The following is a 15,642-nucleotide window of genomic DNA, read 5'->3' on the forward strand; positions in this document are numbered from 1 at the left end:
TACCCTTATCTGGGACAGTTGAAATTTAGCTCAGGAGCATTCATATTGCTTGTAGATGTTACTACACTTCGAGTGAAGTTAACCTGTGGCAAATTCAATTGAATGGGTATAATTTGGAAAGGCATACACGTCTTAATTAAAGGTTTAACAGCTGATAATGCATATCAGAGCAAAAACCAAGCCCTGAGGTCAAAAGAGCTGCCTGTAGAGCTCAGAAACAGGTTTGCGTCAAGCCACACATCTGGGAAGAGTTCCGAAAAAAAATTCTGCTTCACAGAAGCATGCAGTCTCTGTTACCCTTAATGGAAGAAGTTTGAAACAACCAGGACTCTTCCTAGAGCTGGCCTCCTGGCCAAACTGAGCAACTGATGCAGAAGAGCTTTGTCTAGACTGGTGACCAAGAACCTGATGGTCACTCTAGTTGAGCTCCATGATCATACATGCAGATGGGAGAAACCTACAGAAGGACAAACATCACTGCAACAGTCCACCAATCCAGTCTCTATGTCGGTGTGGCAAGACTCAATCCTCTCCTCAGTGAAGACACATGAAAACAAAACTTGGCATTTGCAAAAAAGCACCTAAAGGACCCTCAGACTGTGAGAAACACGATTCTCTGGTCTGATGAAACTCAATTCCAAGCATCATGTTTGAAGGAAACCAGATTGAATGGGTATGATCTGGAAAGGCACACACGTCTTAATAAAAGGTCTAACAGCTGATAATGCACATCAGAGCAAAAACCAAGCCCTGAGGTAAAAAAAGATTTACAGGATTCCAGCCACACATCTGGGGAAGAGTTCAGAAAAATTCTGCTGCATTGAAAGTTCACAGAAGCATGTAGTCTCCGTTACCCTTAATGGAAGAAGTTTGAAACAACCAGGGCAGAAGGTTCACCTTCCAACAGGACAATGAACCTAAACAAAGCAAGAGTGGCTTATAGACAACTCTGTGAATGTCCTTGAGTGGCCCAGCCAGAGCCTGGGATTGAACCCAATCAAATATTTCTGGAGAAACCTGAAAATGTGCATCTGCCCCCACGAAGTTGTGATCAATTCTGTTTTTGCTTTGTCATTATGGTGTATGGAGTGTAGATTGATGTAAAAAAATAAAAATAAAATAAGTAATTTAAAGCAGTCCAACATAAGGCAGCAACATAACAAAACGTGAAAAAATGAAGGGGTATGAATACTTTTGCAAGGCACTGTACACACACGTTATATACACACTATTTCACACAATATTACTGTTGTACTGTATTTTTGTTTTAAAAAATGCAGCCTTGGTGAGAAACCAAGCAAAACTCGTTTGGTAAAGTTTTGATCAACATGAGGACACAATAGATGAGAAAGGTGTGAATCGATTGGACATTATTTAGATATATAAGTGGGTGATGCAAATAATAAAAAATATTTTTTTTCTAATAAACATACAAATAACTTTTTTGAAAGTCACGTTAAACCTAAAAAAATGTAAAACTTTGAAGAGCATCCATTTGAATGGACATGATGCTTCTTGTTGATGAGGAACAACATTAGTCATAAGCAGAAGCAAATTCTCATCATTCTAAGAAAAAGCTCTTATAATAACAATTGGACTATATTTGTCATCAATCATCCATCATCTTCCTGTCCCTTTTCTTTGTTCTCCTTCATTTCTGTCCCCACAGTGTGGAAGGAGTATGTCTCAGCCAAATGAATCTTGGATGTTTTTAGGTTGCAGCTCATGTGTTCCATTTTGTCTGTTTGGTGGCCTTGAGCTCCAAGTCTTTGTGTGGAGTTTGAGCCTTTGCTCAGGGCTGGTGTAGACAATGACCTGATAGCACTTCTTACCGGTTGCGGAGGCACGTTGAGGTTGGATATCGCAGCAGGATGTTGCCAGGTGCACTTGCTAAGCTGAAGCACAACACGAGAACGCAGGGGTTTGGACTGGTGTGGTCGAGGCTGATGTGTTTCTTGAGCTTTGGATATCAGAGGCTTCTGGGATATAGGTGAAGGTTCTTTCATTGGTAACTCCACAGTCTGCTGAGGTGGGATGGTATTGGACAAAGCAGAGGAAGAGAGGATGGCGGTGGAAGGGACCGGACATTTGGCTTGAGTTTCAGAATATTTGCTGGCCCTATTGGTTGATTTCCCTGTTTGTGTTGCATTGGCTACAGTTTTGTTGGTGTTAATGTGGGTGGAGCTGCTCTGTTGGGTGAAGGGTTGAGAAACGCCAGGTGGTTTTGTGTCTCTGTTTGGTTATCGCCACTGTCTCACCACTATACAGCAATAGAAAATCTCTTTGACTGTTTAGCGGCAGCAGTTTCAGTCCACAGCAAGACTTATTGAAGATTTCCAAAGTAAGGTCTGAAATGAAAGGGTGTCACATCTACAACAAGTGTTGTCACACCTCATTTTATCAAGTCCTAACAAATTTTCACAGCTTTCACACACATGCATTATTCAAACAGACTACAAGGTTTTATCCCATTTAGAATTGCACATTTTACACTGTTACATCACATTTAAAACACGTTTATTTGTACATAATTGATCTATATGTGGTTATTTTATTAAACAAACAACTCACCAAGTGTCTCGGTGACCGTCTGTGGTATCACATCTTTCAGTACTTCACAGTTAGTATGCAGGGCAGGGTTACAATTCATCTCGAGCAACCAGACCTGCCCAAAACAAGCACATCACAATTGAAGTGACTTCCCAGGCTATGAAGATAAAAGGGGCCTTTTGTTAAAGTGACCAGATTTCAGTAATGAAATCATTTTGTAGTTAAGTGGTCAATAATGTATGTATATATATATACACACACACACACACACACACGTTTACTTAGCTATCTAAATGGGGACATTCCATAGGCTTAATGGTTTTTATACTGTACAAACTGTATTTTCTAACACCCTACACCAACCCTACACCTAAATCTACCCCTTAAAGAAAACGTTCTGCATTTTTACAATTTAAAAAAAACTTTGTTTACTTTATTTCTATACCAGTTTTACAAATGAGGACGTCCCCAAAAGGAGGTTTTTGGAGATTTTGTCAGGTTTAGCTCATTTTTGGGTACAAATTTGCCCCCAAAACATGGTTAAGTAGGTTCTCTCACACACACACACACACACACTGCCGTTCAAAATAATTGTTAATGTTTTTTAAAGAAGTTTCTAATTCAAATTCTCATTCTAATATGCTGATTTATATTTAATGTTGGAAAAAGTTTTGCTGCTTAATATTTTTTGGACATTTTTTTTTTTTTTTTCAGGATTATTTGATAAATAAAAAATAAATAGACATTTGTGTTACAATATATACTACTATTCAAAAGTTAGAATAAAAAAAAAAAAAAGAAATTAATACTTTTATTCAGCAAGGATGTGTTTTGAATAAATGCTGTTCTTTTGAACTATTTGCTTTTCAAAGATAAAAGCATCACAGGTTCCAAAAAAATATTAAGCAGCACAACAGTTAAAACACTGATAATAAATCAGCATATTAGAATGATTTCTAAAGGATCACGGGACACTGAAGACTGGAGTAATGGCTGGTGAAAATTCAGCGCTGCGTCACAGAAATAAATTATATTTAAAAGTATATTAAAATAGGAAACCAACATTAGAAATTGCAATAATATTTCACAATATTACTGTTTTTTTCTGTAATTTTGATCAAATAAATACAGCCTTGATGAGCACAAGAGACGCAAAAAACACTAAAAATCTTACTGATCCCAACCTTTTGAACAGCAGTGTATAATAAAAAAAAAAATGCATTTAAAACGTTTATAATGCTTTTCATTCTATAAATAATTTATTTTATATCATTTATGAAAGTTATGCTTTTGACTATTTTGACCATGGTAAATGCAGTATGTGATGACTCTGTCATACTACTAAACAGCCATCAACACACACATTTGAACCATGAACACTGTTCAGAGTAACTATCAAACGATTCTCAGTAACTGACGACAATATCAGCATGCACCCAAAACAATGAGGAAGCACAAAACAGTAGAATTACTGTGAATAATCTAAATAACCATGCACTGATCTAACTCATTAAAATAAAGAGAAACCAAATAATTACTATATGATCTTTGTTTACATATATGTCTAGTCACCCGTTCCTTTATAAGTACCATCAACAAAAAACCTACAGCAGACTTTCGCCAGTAGATGGCAGTCTTACCCTATTCAAATAGCTCTATTTATTTTACAGTAAGCACGTATATTTTGCCTAAACCACAAATATGTTTATCACACTCATTTTTGTTATCGCTGTGGAGATGACAGTGTAAACACATGACAAGATTACACACTGACACTGAGTGTGAATCACATGTACACATTTCAGTGAAGGATGTCAAGTATTGAATATTTCTAATGCAAGTCTCATAAGGTACTGTTATAGTTTGATGTGTAATGTATTATCGAGTTAATGCTGTACAATGTAAATGTTGTTGGTTGTTATGTGTGAATCCATAATGATCCGGTAACCTGGAGACCAGAATGTTCCTGGCCTGGGGACGGCATGATTACGCTGACAGTACACAGGTTGCCTGGAAACTGCTTGGCAGGGATTGAATTTAGGATGCTCCATAGGGGACAACCGGCCTCTGAACATCATGTTTGCAGAGAATCATGCCAGCATTAGAAAACTGTATCATAATTGTCTTGAAGAAACTAAGGAGATTACAGAAGAGATAAATAAAGGCTTTCTATTTGTAATGCGTCTTACCGCATTCAGAGGATAATTCTAAAACTAATCTGCTTTCGGGCTTCAAATACACACACATTTCGCTCTTATAAACACTCTTTTGTGTCTCACCTTGAAATCCTCATCAATCAAGAAGTCACAACCAATTAGGTCAAAGTAACCAAGTTTGCAGTCCAGCTTGCCTTTGACAGCTTGAAAGCACTGGATGATAATATGTTGCATCCTTTTCTGCAGAATGACAAAACACTTGGTTAGGATGCAGTTTAATTATTGAAAACTCAAATGAAATGTCGTTCATCTGTTTTAGAGTTGATATTTGCCTGTCAAAAATTTTATTATCTTTTGAGCTCCAAGATAAAATGCTGCCCTTCATTTAGCACATTCTTATTTTCCTATTCGGTTTCATCTTTCTCAATATATTTGATGAGCTTCCCTTTTAATATTTCATATACTCCCAAAACCATTGTTACCATGACAACAGTACAACTGCATCCTTTCAAGCAATTTGAATAAATCTACATGCAGTTATTACTTTATAAGATACATGTAGACATCCCTACTAAGTCAGATTAACAGAGATTATCAGTTAATTACTACTGATTTTAACATCATATAAACCTATAAAAATTATTTAAAATAGTTATCAAACTCACTGCAAAAGGACCCAGAGCCCAATCTTTAGGCAGACCCTTCGGCAGCATGTATGTCTCATTAATGTATGTATTGAAGCGATCCATGGACCAAACAGTCTCCTCTTTTAGCATGCTGTAGAGAGGATTTTTCTTCTGCATGTACTGAAACAAGAAATTGTAATATCTTGCAGCCTGAATAAAAGCAATATATATATATATATATATATATATATGAAGAGTTCAGATGCAAAAGCCTCTAAGTGCTGTCTGAAATTTTCTTCTAAAATGAGCATTTTTCTCAGGCTCCTATGTTTATTTTCAGTTATTTCACTTTAATGGCAATGAAAAGAACCTATTCATTGCCCTTAAAGTGAAATTACTGAACTGTACTGAACGATTACTGAATTATATATTAATTAAGCTTTTAATACACATTATCTTACTTGATTGGTCAGGTGGGCTGTGATATTGTCTGAGTTTGGGTCATAAAGGTTACATGTCAATCGGATGTAACCATGACGAAAAAACACCATGTATGGCGAGGTGCAAGCAATTAGAAAATATGACCGCACATCAAATTTACGGCCTTTTAGAAGCAAAGGTTTCTGGATGTACCTTAAAGAATGAGAAGAGCATAGAAAAAATCATTAGTACTGATTAAATATGTAAAATGATTCAATATAAAATGAATTTAACGTGAATATGTATCAGGAATTTTAATTAAAAAATAATATATAAAATATTATTTATTAATATATTCATTTAATATATAATACATATTATAATTATATATAAATTCTAGAATTATTTTAAATTTATTATTAATAAGTATTAATTTAACTAGTATTTTAAAATATTTATTTACTAATTGTAGTGTTAATTTTGTGTACTCTTTAACACTGCTGATTTCAGTGAATTGCTTGCCAAGCCGTTCTAACATCCTCAAAATTAAAAGATAAATCTTTGTAGTTTTGTTTTGCTAGCATGACAGAAACTAGCCCATGACCCGATCACTGCCTCCCTGCAGAGCCGGAGATGCCTGTTAGCTTCCTCTGTGGCATAGCTACTGTATTTTGTAATGCTGACTGATTTGATTTCTGAATGAAAAGTTTAGAATATAGACATCAAGCTCTTTTCGATTGATGCCTGTGGCATTGGCCATGGACTCGGCAGGATTATAGGACACTGAAGGCATGATTCACAACATGATTACATATAATTAGAGCATGTGACCTTTTGAAATTATCAGCTTTACTCACTGTTGAACAATCCGAGCTTGTGGCAAATTGAAAGGTGACTTCCTGTTGGACTGCTGCTCTATTGTGTTCTGCAGTCGTTCTCTGAATGCGCTTATGTCTTCTGGTGTCCGCAGTAGAAAAATACCACGGCCTTGGTTAAGGCCTGTGGGCTTGCAGATCCACATGCTGGATTTATCATTGCATATTCCTGAAGACCACATAAATTTTGCATTCATTAGATGCAGTACTGTGTTTATTTCCAAAGTTAGGAATCTATATATATACATTATATTTAATATACTTTAAAATATAATTTATTCCTGTGGTGATAAAGCTGAATTTTCAGCAGTCAATACTCCAGTCTTAATACTCCAGTTTAATATTATGATTTATCATCAATGCTGAAAACAGTTGTGCTACCTCTTTTTTTTGGAACCACTTATACTTTTTTTTATTTTATTTTTTTAGGATTTTTCGATGAATAAAAAGTTAAAACAGCATTTATCCAAAATAGAAAATCAATTTAACATATCCTGGCTGAATAAAAGGTAATTTATTTTAAAAAAGGCAAAAAAACAACAACTCTCGAATACCAATGTTCATTGTTACAAAAGATTGTAAGATTTTACGTAAGACACTTCTTTAAAAAAAAAACATTAAAAACAGTAGTGTATTATAAAGAATTTCATACTTGTATAAAATAAATACTGAAAAAACAATGACAGATTCTACAAAAATATTACAAATATTAACAATGTGACACTGAAGACTGGGGTAATGGCAGCTGCAAATTCAGCTTTGCCATCAACAGCAACAAATTATTTAAAATATAAAATTAATAAAATTCATTTTAAACTGTTTTCTTTTACATTGTAAATTAAATAGTAAATTCTAAACCTTGGTAAGTATAAGAGACCACCAAAAGCTTATAAAAAAAAAAAAAAGGGCCACAAAATGAAACAGTATTTCCTTATCAACTGTATCTATCCATATATTTAACCTGTAGTCATACCATTAAAGAAAGCCTCTCTTTCATCTTTCATATCCATACGAAAAGTGACAGGAAAAAAATCCTCCAGCCTCATCCTCCTGCAACATGTAAACAAATTTTGTATGTAGATGCAGCAATTAAATGAAAAAAAGGAGAAGTATATTGCAGTGGCTACACGTTACTCTGGTGACGTTTTTCCATTTATAACCTGTTTCCACATCCATAGTTGACCTTGCTGCTGACTCTGTCATACTCCCGCAGGCTGTTCAGAAGGCCTATCTTAGTGGTCAGGACCTTATTATTGGGCATCTGGTAAATCAATTGGCCACCTGTATGAAAATAAACAGACAAGTGTAGAATGCTTTTTTCATGATTGCTGTGAACCTTACATAACAAAAACAGATCACCTGCTCTGAAGCTGTAGTAGGCAGCAGGTGATTTAGTTTCACACCACTTCAGCTTGTAGTCCGTCCTGGTCTTGTCATATATGCGCTGCCAGCCTCGACTCTCACAATATGATACAACTCTAAATATCAGATCAGACCAAGATATCTGTGTCATGTTTGAAAGACACTTAAAAAATGGTCTGATAAATTCTCAAGAAGTGGCAAATCTCCAAATCCCTTTTTATTTAGTAAAATTGAATTATTCATTAGAAGCCACTGATATATACTGATTATATAGTAGCAGGCCTCTCATGGACCTACTGCAGACTAAAGGCCAAAGAAAGACCAAGACAAACACCAAAACTGCAGTGTGTCCACAATTCATTAAGTCAAGTTGTATAATTTGTGCACATTATAACACATTACAAATCATTGTTAAAAATAAATATCAACATCCCAGCCCAAACACAAAAGGTGTTTTTTTCCCACTCACATGGAGGCCCCATTGCTTCCCCCAAAGTAGAAGAAGGGTCCAGGGCCCCTTGGATCTTCAGGCCGCTTGTCTCTGTCCCTCTCAACAAATGAGACTCTCACTGATCATGTACACACAAGAAATACAAAGTAAACTTCACTTTCTTAATACATACAAATAATACATAGACTAGGCCTGTCACGATAACAACTTTTTGTTGTGCGATATATTGCCCCAGAAATAATTGCAATAAGCGATATTATTGTCATATTAAAGACCATTTTATGCCACTGAATATATAATCATAATTAATCAGCATAGTAATGCAAGAAGGCCTACACACTTCCAAATGGCAACACACTTTTAATTTTTAAGAATATTCATGTACATATATTGCGCGATAAGTCGATATATTGATTATTAAGACAGGCCTAACATAGACTACTATAATTTACGTTATATATAGAGACAAAATTGGTTGAAAAATTGGTAATGATCCTTGTAAAAATCGTGAATGTCGTTACTTGTGTTGGCTGGGGAGGATTGAAGTTGCAGTAGTGGGAGACACCTGATCCGAGAAGGTGTTTAATTACTCTCACCTCCTCTTCCTGACCCATGAGTGCACGCCTGACTAGACTTAACTCTGTATCATGTTGTCTAGTTTGTTAGCTGGCACTCAGCCAATTCAGATTAAATAAGTCATTCTACAATTACTGTGGCATTTTAGCTTTAAAACTTACCGATACTACCAATTCTACAATATATTCAAATTAATTTTATGTAAATTATTAAACGGAAGTATCATACATTTTTGTAATTTTTCTTAAACACGATATTTTACAAATATAATAATAATAACACAATAATAATCATTACAAACAGAATTATAATAATTTAATGACTCAAATCATTGTAAATAATAATTTCAAACAAAATCAATTTTACAAGCATAATTTATTTTAATAACAATAATAATATGATTATTAGTTATTATTATTGTTGATGTTTTGTATTTGTAATGATTGTAAACATCAATTATAAGACCATATATTCTATTCCAAGTTCCAAGTTATAATGTTTTATGGCTGCACTCAGAAATCTTTCTTTTATTTAACAAGTTGTACATATAAAGAAACAAATAATACTTAAAATATATTCAGTCCTATCCAAATAATATATATATATATATATATTATCAGCATCTTAATATAAACCGTTTTACCTCATTTTTGCCTCATGGGGACAGCCATGTAGAGATCAGTCAAATACTACTCACTAATATCCCCTAATAAATGGACACCATTTTTCATTGCTTTGCCGTTCTCATTTTCTCATCTCTATAGACTATTAAACTACAGTACAGAATCCATGATTGTCTCCCCATCTACAACACAAACACGCTTACACACCACACCTGGCAGGGCTCCATCTGTATGTTTTACTCTGTGAGTGACCCGCCTCCTCCTCTGTGTCTCCTTGTTCTTCTCCTTCTCCATTTCAGCTTCGTTCACATGTTGTAGCACCATGACCTCGATCCCAGCATTCAGCGGACTGCCCTTCTCCTCCTCGTCTGATTGGCCCTGGTCGTCCATCGTCTGCTGTGAGTCTCCAAGGACATGCTGTGTGTCCTGTCTCTGTCCAGCACCTGGCTCTTCTCCGTGCTGACGGGGCTCAACCCTGCTCTCACATGACATCACAGTCACTCCCCTCCAACCAGCCCAGGTCTACGGAGAAAAAAAACGGATTTTCCAGCAGCAGTGCCCGACTGACCTCTGTAAAGCCAGTGATCTAGAAAAAAGCAACATCAGATATGCATGGCTACGTTTCAGCTTGGTATTTATTGTGGTCACTGGAATAAAACAGAGGAGTTGCTTGAGAAAATAACCTTGAAACTGCAGTATCAAAAAAACGATTTGAGCTCTAGCACACATTTTTAGCAAAATAATACACTGATATTATGGTAAATGAATACAATTTAAAAATGCATAATTAAAGACATAAAATAGTACACATTAGATACATGGCCGTAACCAGGGTTTGAAAATAAGTGAGGTCTGGGGTCGGGTTAAGAATTGTGCTATAATAACCCCGACAAACACAACTCATTATATACACTAACAATTTAAACAAGACAGACACGTAGATGTTTGTGAAAGATGTCTTCTCTGTTTTAGAGAGATGAACATTGTTAAATTATACCATATTTATTGCATCAAAATTTGTTTATACTTTACTATAGGCTAGGGTCGATAATTTTATCAGTTGTTTATTATTCATGTAACAATACATATTACTGTTAGCCTATAGTTTTCATTAATAACCATTGCTATATTGATGATAACTTTGTCCAGTGCTTTTATGAATGTTTCTAGCATGATTTTGTCAAAATATAACTGCTATAATGAATGAAATGGCTAGTTTTTGCATTTTTCATTTTATTCTGAAGGCTAACATATTGTTCTACAGATCTGTGTACTAGTGTTGAACGCTACTGCTTTTGATAGCGTTGATGATACAAAATTATGTTTTTTTGGTTTTGTTTGTTTTTGCGTTTTCCTTACCGAATGTGGTATCCTGTCTGTGGGCTTTTTTGATTACTGTCAGTTTAAGTGCCAGCTATTCCTATATAACGTTACAAAATAAAAACCGCAAAAATAAATAAAAATAAACCGACATTATTTCAAATCTTTTGTAAATAAGATAAAATAATGATATCGCTAGCCCTAAACTGCAATACCCCGCTTTATTAACTTTCTAAAGTGTCAAAAAATGTAGTAGAAAAGACAAGTCCAAAGACGTTAATAATAGCTGGATCTGGCAACACGGCGGAGGCTGCGCCCCCCCTCATCAGTCCGCCAGCGTCTCGCAGCGATCATTTTCATACCACGGACGCTAAACATTCTTGCAAAATGTCTAAACTGAATTATACATGCAGACACTCATATGAGGAGTTTTAAACAGCAAATTAGTCATTCAGAGAAAATTTATTTTTGAACATGAAAATTGTACCGAGGACCAGATCTCGGTGGCCTAACTGGCTACGGCGATGATTAGATATTTAAACCAGGAAAAATGAGATTAGCTAAACAGCAACTATCAATTTAGTAAATACAAATTGTATTAAACTTACACTGATTTTGGAGGTCACAAAATATGTTTATTCTTCCGTTCCTCTTTTTAAAAGTTCCTGTCTCCTCTGGGAACAACTACACGGGTCGTGTTTGTATGATATGGCAGTGTATCATTGTTTATTCAGTCCATGAACTTAAAAGACTTTTGGAGCATGCTAACTCAATGCTCACCAAACTAGACAGGCCAAAGTAAACAACTGCTTGTTACCTAGGAAACAGGTGTCTTAGCAACAGCTGCTACTGAAGGCTAGAATCTCAGAACAAAAGAATCACTCCAGGAAATGATTCCCAGCGTTTCCAACCTACACCATTCATTATTAATTGTGCTGCGGATCACTGTTTTGGCATTACAGTAATGTGAGAATGCAATGAATTGTGCGCACTGATGCCGTTTGTTTTATCTCTCTTAAGCTATTGTGTTCAATTAGGTGTAAAAACATATTAGCCATGGGGAAATGAGATCTATTGTGGGTTAAAACAAAACACACTCAGTCCTTAACGTTACTGGTTCTTCTTTTCTTATGTTGATCTGCAACATCAAATATCTTAATTTCAAAATGGATGAATGTCCTATTAATAATTATTAAGCAGTGGGTTTAATTTCTTGGCTTGTATAAAGGCTTATTCATCTCTTTATATTCATTATGTTTTTTTCAAGGTTGTGTTGTCATAGGTAAAACATCAAACAAAGAACAAACCTTCAATAAATATCAAACCCAAACACACCTGTCTCTATGCAATTACTCTTATAATTAAGATAGACGCTAAACATGCAGATCTTCATAGGTCGTATTTACATTCTAATCATGTGTTGACAATATTGTGTTGCATTAGACTCCTAAAAACAAGTATTTTCATATAGCCTACTATAGTGATGTCTACCATAATGATTCTATTGAACTTTTCTCTAATTTAATACAGTTTTTGCATTGAAAACATTATCGGCATCAGTGTTGGGAAGGGAAATGTATTAGGTTACAGATTACAAGTTACACTATTTAAAATGTAAAAAGTAGAGTAACTATTTCAATGACTTTATTAATAAATCTCTATCTGCGTTCACATGATCTAAATATGCACAACAAGGTTAAAGGGGTCATAGGATGCCCATTTTCCACAAGTTGATATGATTCTTTAGGGTCTTGATGAAAAGTCTGTAACATAGTTTGGTTAAAATTTCTCAATGGTAGTGTAAAAAACACCCTTTTTACCCTGTCAAAAACAGCTCTTTTCAGAATAAGCCGTTTTGTAGCATTTTCCTTTAAATGTTAATGAGCTCTGCAGACCCCGCCCCTCTCTTCCGAGCCGCTCTCTGAGGGACTGCTTACTTTAGCTGCATTCATCGTGAAACTTGCTAATTAGCTCATTATTAGGAAAGGTGATTTGCAAAGATTCATTAAAAAACCTTATACTGGATCACAAATGATTCGCGCGAAGATAGACGCATTTAGGTAGATTGGGGGCGCATTCCCTCCAGAAACAAATGTAATCCACTGCGTCTTCAGCGGCTCAGATGTCGGGAGTAAATGACGACTGCTATGTTCATTATTACATGCAACAACAGAACACCTCAATCGCTTAGGAGTCATTCTTGTCTACATCTGCTCCGGCGGTGAAACAATGGCGGACTGATGACAGCTCACTCAGGGCGGAGCTAAGGTAAGACGCCAGTCCAGTCTGTGCTGAAACGCTACCGTCAATCAAGCTACCGTGGGAGGGGCCTGTCTGTGTAGCCATCGCGTTTCGATCGCCCCCAGGTGGCTGGTCCCAGTATAGGTCATAAACCCCGCCCTCTCCATGTAATCTAATGGGACATGAGACAAACTAAATAATTCAATTTCACTTCAAATAATTTTTTTTCCAAAGATGGCTTTTGTCATTTGATGTAGATTTTATCATGCTGAGGTAAGTTCAAGTGTTCGTTTTTTAAATAATTTTGGTTTTAGTTAGTTAAGTGATGCTATAAAAACGGGAGTGTGACGTCATGATTGACAGCTGAGACTGACAGCTTCTCTGAGTGAACTGAGGTGCCAACAGACCTTTTCAGTATCTTTAGGAGGATATTGGAGTTGTTTTTACCTTATTTTAACACAATCCTCTCAGCAGACAAAAATTGGAGCAGTCAGGCTAATTAAAACGGGGTCAGGGGCGTGTGCTTGCAATCGACTCTGCGGGATTGTAGGCGGGACGCGGCTCCACTTCGCTGGCTACTGTGCAGACTCTGGTCCCGAGTTCTCTACTGCACAGACTCCGGTCCCAAATCAGCACAATATGGCCGCGGCCTGTTGGGACAATGGCGGCTTCAATTTTCTTCAGTGGAAGAGATTGAAGGTGTGTCGTCCATCTTTTTTTACAGTCTATGGGTCACACAGACAGGCATCTGAGATCGGCTCGATTTGAGAAAGGGGTAAAGATTTTAGTAGATTAAAAAAAAAACACTGGGTGGGTTTTTATCATTATAGGGTGGTTGTGTACACACACTGCCAACACAGATTTTAGTTCAAACAACTTGTAAAAGTGCATGTAGCATCCTATGACCCCTTTAACATCTCTGTCCCTGCTGCAAAATGTGGAAATCAAAATCTAATTTTAACCTGGAAATAAACAAAGTTTTTAGAATTTTGAAACAATTTAAAAAAAAAAAAACTTATATTTTGCACTATTTCCAGGTCACTGTAAATTTGTGACGCAGAGTTGGGGAGTAACTAGTTACATGTAATGGAATTACGTAGTTTATTTAAATGAATTTAACTGTAATAAGTTACAATTACTGAGAAAAATGTGTAATTACAGTTACTTAAGAAAATGTTAACGATTACAAAGGGGGTTAACATCTGAATATTTTCACACACATACAGATGTGATTTATTTCTTTCCCAAATTTCATTTCTTTAAAATATGAGACGCCAATGATTCAGGAGTTTAGGACACAGAATAGGACACATGCTTAACTGTTTTGTTTCCTATTTGGGTTTATATGCTTTATGTTTTAAGATGAACTGTTTTCTTCCTAGGCTTTGTTAGATGCCAGTGTTTCCGGTCATAGATATGCAAAGATTTGATTTCAAAAACAGTATCATAGCTATTAAACTATATCTTATGATTTAAATCTGTATTTAACCATAGAATGATCTCAAAGTAAAAAGAGGTGTTAAAGTCTGATTTTGTGGTGGCTGTGCTTTAAAATGAAATTATTATAATCTTAATTCAAGTGAAGAAGGATTTTGCAATTATGACAGCAATGAGTGTTGAGTACTGTAAGGTTAAACCTGCCAGGTTTAAATGTTTCAAAATGATTAAAAGTTGAAAACATTCATTATAAATTTAGAAAAGTAAACAAATGTAATCAGTTACATTAAATTCATGTTTTATATTTAGAGGTGCTAGTCATATTGCACATATCCAAAATTTCAGGGTGTCTCCCAGAAAGTGTGAAAATTACTGCTCTTTATAACAACCGACTCTGGAAGACACACCCAGACACCAGTGGCAGTTAACGGTAATCCCACTCCTGACACTCATTTGACACCCCCCCCAAACCGGCTTCCACACAATCCCAGTAGTTTCTGCTAGGTCTTGCTCAATGGGTAGAATTAATCCAGTGTGATCAAGAATTTATGGAGGGAAGAACTGACTATACCACTCATTTCAAGAAATATATAGTTATACTTATTAGCAGATTAAGTACTCATTTTGAGGGTCAGTGAATAAAAATGCTATTTAAAATTTTATTTCCTAATTTTTATAAACATATTTCACTGTATAAAGTAAAGAAAAAACATTGCATTTTGTATCCCGTGAATATGTTTTCGACTGTCTTTTACTTCAGGCCACAAGCTCTTAATGCAATCAGCTTCATGTTGTCAGATATGGCTTGGAGTTATGTTAGTACATTGCTGGTTTCAGCCACACCTTGCCAGTAGGCTGCAATCTGATAGACGCTGTGTACAGAGTGCTGTGTAGGTGGACAAAGAAAACAGGTTTGTTTTACAGCCATGTAACTCCCCTGGCTCACCATCTGCTTATGAGTATGTGTGTGTGTGTGTGTGTTTGTGTGTGTGAGAGAGAGAGAGA

General features: G+C 35.8%; 1 pseudogene; it reads right to left on the minus strand.

The window, feature by feature from the left end:
- Positions 1-1,155: 1,155 nt before the first annotated feature.
- Positions 1,156-15,642, minus strand: part of LOC107737551 (protein polyglycylase TTLL10-like) — a 41,420-nt pseudogene continuing 26,933 nt past the window's right edge.

This window comes from Sinocyclocheilus rhinocerous, unplaced genomic scaffold (assembly GCF_001515625.1).
Source record: "Sinocyclocheilus rhinocerous isolate Xijiao unplaced genomic scaffold, SAMN03320098_v1.1 scaffold72, whole genome shotgun sequence".
Classification (NCBI taxonomy): domain Eukaryota; kingdom Metazoa; phylum Chordata; class Actinopteri; order Cypriniformes; family Cyprinidae; genus Sinocyclocheilus; species Sinocyclocheilus rhinocerous.